Genomic DNA, 11,938 nt, shown 5'->3' with positions numbered 1-11,938 from the left:
AGCTACTCTGGAGACAGAGTACAAAATCAGAAAACAAATCCAGAAGTCAGCAATGGCAAAATGCCTGCAGGTGAATCCCCAAAGAGGGATATAAAATGACTTCACAGTCAAAAGGCTCTCTAGGAAGAATTCAAAAAGTATTTAAAAAGAGATATAAAAGAAAAACGGGGGAAAGAAATGGGAACTATACAGAAAAATTATGCAAGTTTTGGGGAGAGAAAGCTAACAACTTGGAAAAAGAAGCACAAAAATTGATTGAAGAAAACATCTCCTTAAAAAATGAATTTGGCAAAATGAAAAAATATATATGTATATATACTGAAGAAAACAACTCATTAGCAATAGAATTGGTGTAATGGAAAAAGAAAATAACTCCTTAAAAAATTAGTGAAATGTAAAAGAAATCCACTGAACAAAGGAATTTCTTCAAAAGTACAACTGGGCAAAAGCAAAAGTAGGTAAAAAAAAAAAACTGAAGAAAATAATTCATTAAAAATTAGAATTGCATAAATGGAAGTGAATGATTCAATGAGACATCAAGAATCAATCAAACAAAAATTTTAAAAAGTGAAAAAAGAAGAAAATGTAAAATACTTCATTGGAAAAACAATCAAGGAAACCTGAAAAATAAATCAAGGAGAATATAAAAATTATTGGACTACTTGAAAGCTTTGATCAAAAAAAGGAGCCTGGACAACATCTTTCACAAAATCATCAAGGAAAACTGCCCTGATATTCTAGAGCCAGAGGATAAAATACTCATTAAAAGAATTCATTGGTCACCTTTAGAAAGAGACCCCAAAATGAAAACTCCAAGGAATATTGTGGCTAAATTCCAGAATGATCAAATCAAGGATAAAATATTGCAAGCAACCAGAAAAAAATAATTTACATGCCAAGGAGCCACAATTAAAATTACCCATGACCTAGCAGCTTGCATATTAAAGTATCAGAGGTCCTGGAATATGATATTTCAGAATGCAAAAAAGCTTAGACTACAATCAAGAATTAACTACTCAGCAAAAGTGAGTATTATCTTTCAAGGGAAAAGATGGGCATTCAATGAAATAGACTTTTTTATCATTTTTTTTTTTGTGAAAACACTAGAGCTGAACTGAAAATTTGGTCTTCAAATGCAAGAAAAGCATAAAACAATATACATGAAATAGAGAAAAACAGTTATTATTTTCAAAGGTTAAGATGTTTACATCCCTACATGGAAAGATAATAATTATAACTGTATCCTTGTCAGGGCAATTAGAAGGAGTATATATAAATGGAGAATGTGGGAATAAGTTGACTTTAATGTCATGATTAAAAAAAATTAAAAAGTGGAAAAAGGATTATTCTTTGAGAAAAAAAAGGGGGAAGCAAAGTGGGATAAATTTCATAACTTGAAGAGGCATAAAAGACCTATTGCAATAGAGGGAAAGAAGGAAGGGGAATGAGCTTGTTTGAATCTTAATCCCATCACATTTGCCTGAAAGAGGGAATTATATATATATATATATATATATATATATATATATATATATACACACACTTAGTTTGTCTCACTCTATAAGGAAGTAGGAGAGAAAAGGAGAAAAGAAATAGAGATGCTAATAGAAAGGAGGACAGGAATAGAAGGCAAAATGGCTAAGAAAGGTAAGGTTGATAAAAGGGAGGGCAGATTGAGAAAGGTAGGGAACAGAAGCAAAACTGATGAGGAAGGAAAGGGTGAAAGAATAGAAAAAAAAATGTGGAAAAAACAGGATGATGGGAAATACAGTCAGTAATCTTAACTGTAAATGTGAATGGGATGAGCTCTCCCATAAAGTGAAGCAGATAGCAGAATGGATTAAAAACCAGTATCCTAAAATAAGTTGTTTACAAGAAACACATTTGAGGCAGAGAGATACACACAGAATAAAAGTGAAAGGCTGCAGTAGAATCTATTATGTTTCATTTGAAGTTAAAAAAAAAAAAAGCAGGGGTAGCAATCCTCATCTCAGACCAAGCAAAAACAAAATAGATCTAATTAAAAGAGATAAGGAAGGAAAATACATCTTGCTAAAGGGTACTATATATAATGAAGTAATATCAGTACTAAACATCATATTCACTAAGTAACATAGATTCAAATTGTTAGAGAAATTAAATGAGCTGAGAGAAGAAATAGACAGCAAAACTACTAGTGGGGAATATCAACCTCCCTCTCTCAGAATTAGATAAATCTAACCACAAAATAAACCAGAAAGAAGTTAAAGAAGTGAATAGATATGTACATGGCACCAAAAATTGACCATATATTAGGGCATAAAAATTTCACAATCAAATGCAGAAAGGCAGAAATATTAAATGCACCCTTTTCAGATCATTTTGCAACAAAAATTACATGTAGTAAAAGGCCATGCATAAAAAGACCAAAAATTAATTGGTAAAATAAATAATCCTAATTCTAAAAAATAAGTGGGTCAAACAAAAAATGACAGAAACAATCAGTAATTTCATCCAAGAGAGTGACAATATCATATGAGAAAACATACCAAAACTTATAGGATGCAGCCAAAGTAGTTCTTAGGCGAAATTTTATATCTCTAGATACTTGAATAAAACAGAAAATGAAGAGATCGATGAATTGGGCATACAATTAAAAAATTAGAAAAAGAACAAATTAAAAATACCCAATTAAACACTAAATTAGATATGCAAAAGAGATATGTAAAATTGAAAGAATACTATTGAATTAATAAAACTAAAAGTTTCATGAAAAAAACCAATAAAATAAATAAACTTTTGGTTAATTTCATTAGAAAAAGAAAAAAAAACAAATTATCAGTATTAAAAATTGTGGATAAGGTCACTTCACCCACTAAGGTTTGAGACAGCTGGAGAAAGAACACTAGGTACCTGCTCATGATGCTGGACCAGCTAAGACAAAGAAAATGGTTCTGTGTCCAGCAATGAGACAATACCACCACCACCACCACCCAATGAACTTAACCCTCCACATGCTGTGGAAGATGATGAGGATGAAGATTGGGGAGAGGACACAACTGAAGAAGCTCAAAGGCGCAGAATGGATGAAATTAGTGATCATGCAAAAGTTCTGACACTTAGTGATGACCTAGAAAGGACAGTTGAAGAAAGAGTCAATATTTTATTTGACTTTGTGAAGAAAAAAAAAGAAGAAGGTATTATTGATACTTCTGACAAAGAAATTGTCGCAGAAGCAGAAAGACTGGATGTAAAAGCTATGGGTCCTCTTGTTTTGACTGAGGTTCTTTTTAATGAGAAGATTCGAGAACAAATTAAGAAGTATAGATGTCATTTTCTACGATTCTGCCACAATAACAAAAAAGCTCAGAGATACCTTCTTCATGGTTTGGAGTGTGTAGTAGCTATGCATCAAGCTCAGCTCATCTCTAAAATTCCACATATCTTGAAGGAAATGTATGATGCAGACCTTTTGGAGGAAGAGGTCATCATTAGTTGGTCAGAAAAGGCCTCTAAGAAATATGTCTGAAAGGAACTTGCCAAAGAGATTCGTGTCAAAGCGGAGCCCTTTATAAAATGGCTAAAGGAAGCAGAAGAAGAATCCTCTGGTGGAGAAGAGGAAGATGAAGATGAAAATATTGAGGTGGTGTATTCTAAGACTGCCAGCGTACCTAAAGTTGAAACTGTGAAGTCTGCTGATAACAAGGATGATGACATTGATATTTATGCCATTTAAAACAGTGCAACTGAGCTTACAGTGTAATGCTTCGATTTTCTCTGCATTTTCAGCCAGAAGTGCAACATGTATGTACAGAAGCTAAAAATGGCTTAACATCATGCTACACTTTGTACTCAAAATGTCTTTTTACTGTGAGTGGTCTTCTGTAACTAAGCCCAGTGAGACATCTAGGGAGTCCATATTACATCAGTGCCCAGGTTTAGTTTGCTTATTTATAGCATGTTACTTTGGGGGGAAAAAAACTAGCAATGGACACATTTAAATTACATTTATTTAGTTGTAAAAATAAAAATTTGTTTTTGGTCATTCTTCAGTTTGTTACTTTGAATGACTTGAGCATAAATTGACACTGACTTCAGTGTCTCAGCCAGCTTAAAAGGAGGAAAGGAAAAGGCTGAATTTTTTGTGATCTTGGGAGCTTATTAGATTTGATATTTCTTGGAGGGCTTCACCTGGGGAAAAAGTGGATAGTTTGACATTAGTTAATCCTGGTTAGCAAATATATGGGGGAAATCCCTCTTATTTCTAACCCTTCAAAAAATGAAAAGTATGAAATTACTAACAACAAGAGGAAATTTTAAAATTAGGTTTTATTTTGCCCAATTGTATGCCATTAAATCTAAAAATTTGGGTGAAATGGATAACTATTCACAAAAATATAGATTGCCCAGATCAACAGAAGAGGAAATAAAATACTTAAATATTCCCATTCTAAAATGAGAAATTGAAATTGGAAAAAAAAAAAAAAGAATTTGAAAAGCCATCAATTAACTTCCTAAGAAAAAGTTTCCAGGTCCAGATAGATTTATAAATGCATTATATCAAACATTTAAAGAACAATTAATTCTAATACTACATAAACTATTTGGAAAATTAGGTGAAGGAGTCCTACCAAATTCCTTTGAAGACATAGATATGATGCTGATACCTAAAGAAGAAAGGACCAAAACAGAGAAAGAAAATTATGATCAATTTTCTTAATGAATATTGATACAAAAGTCTTTTTTTAATTATAGCTTTTTATTTACAAGATATATGCACAGGTAATTTTTCAGCACTGACAACTGCAAAACCTTTTGTTCTAATTTATCCCATCTTTCCTCCCACCCCCTCCCACAGATGGCAGGTAGACCAATACATGTTAAATATGTTAAAGTATATGTTAAATACAATATATAAATATATATATATATATATATATATATATATATATACACATATACATACAGTTATTTTGCTGCACAAGAAGAATTGGACTTTGAAATAATGTACAATTAACCTGTGAAGGAAATCAAAAATGCAGGTGGACAAAAAGAATGGGATTGGAAATGCTATGTAGTGGTTCATACTCATTTTCCAGAGTTCTTTTGCTGGTTGAAGCTGGTTCTACTCATTATTGAACAAATGGAACTGACTGGTTCATCTCATTGTTGAAGAGAGCAGTCCATCAGAATTGATCATCATATAGTATTATTGTTGAAATATATAATGATCTCCTGGTCCTGCTCATTTCACTCATCATCACTTCATGTAAGTCTCCTCAGGCTTTTCTGAAATCATCGTGCTGGTCATTTCTTACAGAACAATAATATTTCATAACATTCATATACCACAATTTATTCAATCATTCTCCAATTGATGGGTATCCACTCAGTTTCTAGTTTCTAGCCACTACAAAAAGGGCTGGCACAAACATTTTTGCACATACAGGTCCCTTTCACTTCTTTAAGATCTCTTTGGGATATTAGCCCAGTAGTAACACTGCTGGATCAAAGGGTATGCACAGTTTGATAATTTTTTGAGCATAGTTCCAAATTGCTCTCCAGAATGGCTGGATGTATTCACAATTCCACCAACATGTATCAGTATCCCAGTTTTCCCACATCCCCTCCAACATTCAGCATTATGTTTTCCTATCATCCTAGCTAATCTGACAGATGTGTAGTGGTATCTCAGAGTTGTCTTAATTTGTATTTCTCTGATTAATAAGGACTTGGAGCTTCTTTTCATATGGCTGGAAATAGTTTCAATTTCTTCATCTGAAAATTGTCTGTTCACATCCTTTGATTTGATTGGGGAATGGCTTGATTTCTTATAAATTAGAGTCAATTCTCTATATATTTTGGAAATGAGGCCTTTATCAGAACTTTGACTGGAAAAATGTTTTCCCAGTTTATTGTTTCCCTTCTAATCTTGTCTGCATTAGTTTTGTTTGTACAAAAGCTTTTCAATTTTATATAATCAAAATTTTCTATTTTGTGATCAATAATGATTGCTAGTTCTTCTTCAGTCACAAATTCCTTCCTCCTCCACAAGTCTGAGAGATAAACTATCCTAGGTTCTTCTAATTTATTTATAATCTCATTCTTTATCCTTAGATCATGAATCCATTTTGACCTTATCTTGGTGTACGGTGTGAAGGTTGGGTTAATGCCTGGTTTCTGCCATACTAATTTCCAATTTTCCCAGCAGTTTTTGTCAAACAGTGAATTCTTATCCCAAAACATTAGATTATTAAAGTTATTGACTATTTTTTCCTGTGAACTAGTCTATTTCTTAGCAAATACCAAATGATTTTGGTAACCACTGGTTTATAATATAGTTTTAGATCTGGTACAGCTGGGCCACCTTTATTTGATTTTTTTTTCATTACTTCCTTGAAAGTCTTCATCTTTTTTTCTTCCAGATGAATTTTGTTGTTATTTTTCTAGGTCATTACAATTTTGGGCAGGAATCTGATTGCTATAGCACTAAATAAATAGATTAGTTTAGATAGTATTGTCATCTTTATTATATTTGCTCTACTTATCTAAGAGCACTTAATATTTTTCCAATTGTTTATATCTAACTTTATTAGTGTGGAAAGTGTTTTGTAGTTTTGGTCATATAGTCCCTGACTTTCCCTTGGCAGAGAGATTCCCAAATACTTTATACTATCAGAAGTTACTTTAAGTGGAATTTCTCTTTGTATCTCTAATTGTTGCATTTTGTTAGTGATATACAAGAATGCTGATGACTTACGTGGGTTTATTTTGTATCCTGCAACTTTGCTAAAGGTGTGGATTGTTTCTAATAACTTTTTAGTAGAATCTCTGGGGTTTTCTAAGTATACCATCATATCATCATCAAAGAGTGATAATTTGGTTTCCTCATTGCCTATTCTTATTCCTTTAATCTCTTTCTCAACTCTAATTGCCAAAGCTAGCATTTCTAATACAATATTAAATAGTAACAGTGATAGTGGGCAACCTTGTTTCACTCCTGATCTTATTGGGAATGGTTGCAGTTTGTCCCCATTACATATGATGCTTACTGATGGTTTTAAATAGATGCTACTGATTATTTTAAGGAAAAGTCCATTTATTCCTATACTCTCAAGAGTTTTTAATAGGAATGGATGTTGGATTTTATCAAATGCTTTTTCTGCATCTATTGAGATGATCATATGGTTTTTATTAATTTGGTTATTAATATGGCCAATTATACTGATAGTTTTCCTAATATTGAACCAGCCCTGCATTTCTGGTATAAATCCTACTTGATTGTGATGCATTATCCTGGGGATGATTTTCTGTAGTCTTTTTGCTAATATCTTACTTAAGATTTTAGCATCAATATTCATTAGGGAGATTGGTCTATAGTTTTCTTTCTCTGTTTTCAACCTACCTGGTTTAGATATCAATACCATGTCTGTGTCATAAAAGGAATTTGGTAGGACTCCTTCATTCCCTATTTTTTCAAATAGTTTATAAAGCATTGGGGCTAATTATTTTTTGAATGTTTGGTAGAATTCACATGTAAATCCATCTGGTCCTGGGGATTTTTTTTAGGGAGTTTATTAATAGCTTGTTCTATTTCTTTTTCTGAAATGGGACTATTCAAGCAATGTATTTCCTCCTCTGTTAATATGGGAAGCCTATATTTTTGGAGGTAGTCATCCATTTCGCTTAGTTATCAAATTTATTGGCATAAAGTTGGGCAAAGTAACCCCTCATTATTTCTTTAATTTCCTTTTCATTGGTGGAAAGTTCTCCCTTTTCATTTTTAAGACTACTAATTTGATTTTCCTCTCTCCTTTTTCTAATCAGATTTACCAAAGGTTTATTAATTTTATTGGTTTTTTTCATAAAACCAACTCTTAGTTTTATTTATTAGTTCAATAGTTTTTTTTTACTTTCACTATTATTAATTTCTCCTTTTAATTTTAGAATTTCAAGTTTAGTAATTGATTGGGGGTTTTTAATTTGGTGTTTTTCTAGCTTTATAAGTTGCAAGCCCAATTCATTAATCTTCTCTTTCTCTATTTTATTCAAGTAAGCCTCTAAGGATATAAAATTTCCCCTTATTACTGCTTTGGCTGCATCCCACAAATTTTGGTATGATGTTTCATTGTTGTCATTATCTTGAGTGAAATTATTAATTGTGTCTATAATTTGCTTTTTCACCCAATCATTCTTTAAGATGAGATTATTTAGTTTCCAATTACTTTTTGGTCTATTTACCCCTAACTTTTTGTTGAATGTAGTTTTTATTGCATTGTGATCTGAAAAGAAAGCATTTACTATTTCTGCCTTCCTGCCTTTAATTTTGAGGTCTTTATGTCTGAATACATGGTCAGTTTTTGTGTAGGGTCCATGAACTACTGAGAAGAAAGTATGCTCCTTTCTGTCACCATTCAGTTTTCTTCAAAGATCTATCATACCTAATTTTTCTAATATTCTATTTACCTCTTTAATTTCTTTCTTATTTGTTTTGTGATTTGATTTATCTAATTCTGAGAGTGCAAGATTGAGATCTCCCACTATTATAGTTTTGCTGTCTATTTCTTCTCGCAACTCTCTTAACTTCTCCTTTAGAAAGTTAGATGCTATACCACTTGGTGCATATATGTTTAATACTGATATTGCTTCATTGTCTATAGTACCTTTAGCAAGGTATAGTTTCCTTCTTTATCTCTTTTCATTAGATCAATTTTTGCTTTTGCTTGATCTGAGATAAGGATGGCTACCCTTGCTTTTTTGACTTCACCTGAAGCATAATAGATTCTGCTCCAGCCTTTTACCGTTACTCTGTATGTATCTCCTTGTTTTAAATGTGTTTCCTGTAAACAACATATTGAAGGGTTATGACTTTTGATCCAGTCTGCTATCTGCCTTCGCTTTATGGGAGAGTTCATCCCATTCACATTTACAGTTAAAATGACTAATTCTGTATTTCCTGCCATCCTAATATCCCCAGATTATGCTTTTCTTTTTCTTGTCCCCCTTATCTCCTTCCCTAGTATTAAACTTATTGGTCCCACTTGTGTAATGCAGCTCTCCCTCTTTAGGATCCCTCCCTCCTCCTTTTGAATCCCTTCCCCATTCTCATATCCTTCTCTTATTACTCTTTTTCCTTTTCCCTTTTCCTCTCCCATTTTTTAATGAGGTGAGAGAAGATTCTCTGTAAAACAAATATGTCAATTATTTCCTCTTTGAGCCAACTCTGATGAGAGTAGGATTCACACAATGTTCCTCCCTTTCTCTAAGTTCCCTCAGATATGATAGGTTTCCTTTGCCACATATAGTTTCCCTCTTTTTATCTCTCCTTTTCCCTTTTTCTGACACTATCCCCTTTCCATTTCTACTTACCTTTTTTATGTTATATCAGTAAAATCATATTATACATGTGGTTTTTATGTATATCCACAACAGAAATACAGCTCTCAAGAGTTCCTTTTACCTTTTTCTACTTCTCTTGAGTCCTGTTGTTGGAGATCAATTTTTTTGTTTAAGTCTGGTTTTTTCTTTGGAAACAAATGGAATTCCTCTGTTTCATTAAATGTCCATCTTCTTCCATGGAAAAAAATGCTCAGCTTAGCTGGGTAGTTTATTCTTGGCTGCATTCCAAGTTCTTTTCCTTTCGGAATATCAGATTCCAAGCCCTTCGATCCTTTAATGTTGAGGCAACCAGATCTTGCGTGACCCTTATTATGGCACCTCGGTATTTGAATTGCTTTTTCCTGGCTGCTTGTAAATTTTTTTCTGTAGTCTGAAAATTCTGAAATTTGGCCACAATATTCCTTGGAGTCTTTATTTTAGGGTCTTTTTCAGAAGGTGTTCAATGAATTCTTTCAACACCTATTTTACCTTCTGGTTCTCTTACTTCTTGGCAGTTCTCTTTAATGATTTCCTGTAAAATAGTATCTAGGCTCTTTTTTTCATCATAATATTTGGGTAGTCCAATGATCCTCAGGTTATCTCTCCTAGATCTATCAGGTCTGTTGTTTTTCCAAGTAAATATTTGACATTTTTTCCAATCTTTCATTTTTCTGGTTTTACTTGACTGATTCTTGATGTCTCAATGAATCAGTCATTTCTATTTGTTCAGTTCTGAGTTTTAGTGAGTTATTTTCTTCATTAGCTTTTTTTACTTCTTTTTGTATATGTCCAATTGAGTTTTTAAATGAGTTGTTTTGCTCTATGGAATTTGTTTCCATTTCACTAATTTTTTTTTAGTGAGTTATTTTCTTTTTCCAATTCACAAATCCTACTTTCTTGGGAATTCTTAACCTTTTCCAATTCATAAATTCTGTTTCCCTGCACTTTTTGGGAGTTTTTTACCTTTTCCAATTCACATTTCAGGAAGTTGTTGCTCTCTTGCATAGCTTCTCTTTCCTTTTCCCCATTTTTCTTCTAGTTCTCTTTTAAGGTTTTTAATAGTCTCTTCTAGGAGAGCCTTTTGTATTGGGGACCAACAATTGTCTGGAGACTGCTATTAGTCTCTTCAGGGTTGGAAAAGCTGTTCTCTTTCTGTATAGAAACTATCAATTGTCCTTTTGGGTTTTTTTAACTCATTTTTAAAAGCCTGTATGGTCTGCCTTCAGGGCCAGGAGGTTACCAGCTTTCTCTGCAGAGCAGTGATAGGTGTATGGACAGGTAGCTGTCTTGCCAGCCAGCTACAAAAAGCAGTGAGGTACTGGAGTGCTCTGGGAAAGAGTTCCCCACCCAGAAGTAACTCAAGCCTGCAAGGCTGAGGTGGGAAAGTGCCCTGCAAAGAACCCTGCTGTGTGGGTTAACGACTGCCCTGGGGCTAGATGCTGAGCAGTGAGAGTTTCACTATACAAGCCAGATCCTGCCCAGATCTTTTGGGGGGAAATGATGTGCCTTTGGGGAGAGGGGCTGTGGGTATTAGCAGCTGAGCACTTAAAGGCCCTGCAGGGACAGGAAGTATCTCTACACCAGGAAGCACAGTTCTGCTGGGGAAGTTCTATTACCCCAGGCCGAGCCCCCCACTGTGCAGATTAGAGGCTTGCTGGGCTGTGCCCCCCTGCCGTGCAGATTTGTAACTGCCCCCACAAAAGCCCCAAACTGCAGGATGTGGCTACAAGGCTGTGTTATGGCACTTCTGGGTTTGGGTGGTTAAAGCCAGATCTTGTTAGGTCCTGGTGTTTTTTAGAGAACCCTCTGTTTTAGGCTTTAATTTCTCTGCCAGTTTACTGCTTTGTAATCAAGGCAGAGAAGTTAGCCTATAGCAGAGTCATCTCTATAACTTCTCTAGCCACAGAGATCACTCCCTGCCCCTGGTCTGCTCAGGATGCTAGTCTCTCACTGCCTGTACTAGTGTGTTCCTGGCCCCTCAGGAGAAACCTTTCCTGGTGATCTTCCAGATTATCTTCGGCTAGTAAATTGTAGTGCTTCTAATCTTTATGAATTTTAGCAGTGAAGAGCTATTTTTGAGGCTGAATTTAATAGTTGGTTGTGAGGGGATGAGAGAAGCTTAGAAAGTCGTGGGTGCCTTCTCCGCCATCTTGGCTCTGCCCCTCCAGTCCCTATTTTTTCAAATAGTTTATATAGCATTGGAGTTAATTGTTCTTTAACGGTTTGGTAGAATTCACATATTAATCCATCTGATCCTGGGGATTTTTTTCATAGGCTTGTTCTATTAATAGCTTGTTCTATTTCTTTTTCTGAAATAGGACTATTTGAACAATTTACTTTCTCCTCTGTTAATCTGGGAAGACTATATTTTTGAAGGTAGCCATCCATTTCACTTAGTTATCAAATTTATTGGCATAGAGTTGGGCAAAGTAATTTCTAATTATTGCTCTAATTTCCTCTTTATTGGTACAAAGTTCTCACTTTTCATTTTTAAGACTAACAATTTGGTTTTCCTCTTTTCTTTTTCTAATCAGATTTACCAAAGGTTTATCTCTTTTATTGGTTTTTTCATAAAGCCAAC

At 34.0% G+C, this 11,938-nt stretch overlaps 1 pseudogene; it reads left to right on the top strand.

Annotated features, from left to right (window-relative positions):
* Positions 1-1,634: 1,634 nt before the first annotated feature.
* LOC116423582 lies at positions 1,635-3,952 on the top strand (annotated as a pseudogene).
* Positions 3,953-11,938: the final 7,986 nt, after the last annotated feature.

The sequence above is a fragment of the Sarcophilus harrisii genome, chromosome 4, assembly GCF_902635505.1.
Source record: "Sarcophilus harrisii chromosome 4, mSarHar1.11, whole genome shotgun sequence".
Classification (NCBI taxonomy): domain Eukaryota; kingdom Metazoa; phylum Chordata; class Mammalia; order Dasyuromorphia; family Dasyuridae; genus Sarcophilus; species Sarcophilus harrisii.
The sequence above is the reverse complement of the archived record's forward strand: the minus strand, read 5'-3'. Positions and strand labels throughout refer to the sequence as shown.